The sequence below is a fragment of the Anticarsia gemmatalis genome, chromosome Z, assembly GCF_050436995.1.
Source record: "Anticarsia gemmatalis isolate Benzon Research Colony breed Stoneville strain chromosome Z, ilAntGemm2 primary, whole genome shotgun sequence".
NCBI classification, from domain to species: Eukaryota; Metazoa; Arthropoda; class Insecta; order Lepidoptera; family Erebidae; genus Anticarsia; species Anticarsia gemmatalis.
The window spans coordinates 719,050-719,855 of record NC_134776.1 but is presented as its reverse complement, the minus strand read 5'-3'; the positions used below and the strand labels follow the sequence as shown (position 1 = coordinate 719,855).

Sequence of the window (806 nt, the reverse complement as noted above, 5' to 3'; positions counted from 1 at the left end):
AATATCCAGTGTGTCGCAGCCGTCGACGGTAACATATGACAAGATGGCTGTGAATAAGGCATAGGTAGTTTGAAAGGTTTTTATCAAATGGCGTTATTTGGTCTCTGCCTACCCCTGTGGAAATAAGGCGTGATATCGTGTATGTATTTAAGTATGTAAAATCCTTACCATTACTTCTGAATTCAATTCCCCATTGTTATCATACTTGGTCTACTTGATACTGAACATTTTCAAATTGTTCCTGTCATCGGACTTCGGAAACATTGGTGAAAGATGGGTAAAATCTGCTCTAATACCTACTAACGCCATCTCTCGCTTATTTTCCAAAAACAAATTATGAACCCATCAAATTATACTCGATAACTGTTAGAAGTTGTAGCACAAACTTCTAACAGTAGATTTCATGTTTCATGATAAAGAGAATATTATGAAATACAAAATATTAAAATGTAGAGCAAACCTTAATAAAAAAAAAATACAAAAGCATGACTCCCGTTAACTTGCATCGGCAGGCAATCGAACCCGGGCCGCCCGCGTGTCAGGCGAGCATTCTACCACTGAATTACCGATGCTTGTACAAATATTATTCAAACACTGGACTCACTGGACTGCATAAGACTCTAACCCGCTTATCACTACCTGTCCTATGCGGTATTGTATACAGTTACCGGTTATGATTTCTTATCGCCCACTTACCCGTAAGTTGCAAGTATATAATAATATGTATGTCTTTATATCATTGCCATAATTTCCATACTAATATAAAATGTTTACGTTCTAAGTACATAATGTTAAATACGTAGTAA

The 806-nt window shown here is 36.5% G+C and overlaps 1 non-coding gene across 1 annotated transcript; it reads right to left on the bottom strand.

Annotated features, from left to right (window-relative positions):
* Positions 1-501: 501 nt before the first annotated feature.
* Positions 502-572, bottom strand: TRNAV-GAC (transfer RNA valine (anticodon GAC)). The gene has a single exon. It is a non-coding gene; the product is annotated as a tRNA-Val (tRNA).
* Between the last annotated feature and the right edge of the window lie 234 nt (positions 573-806).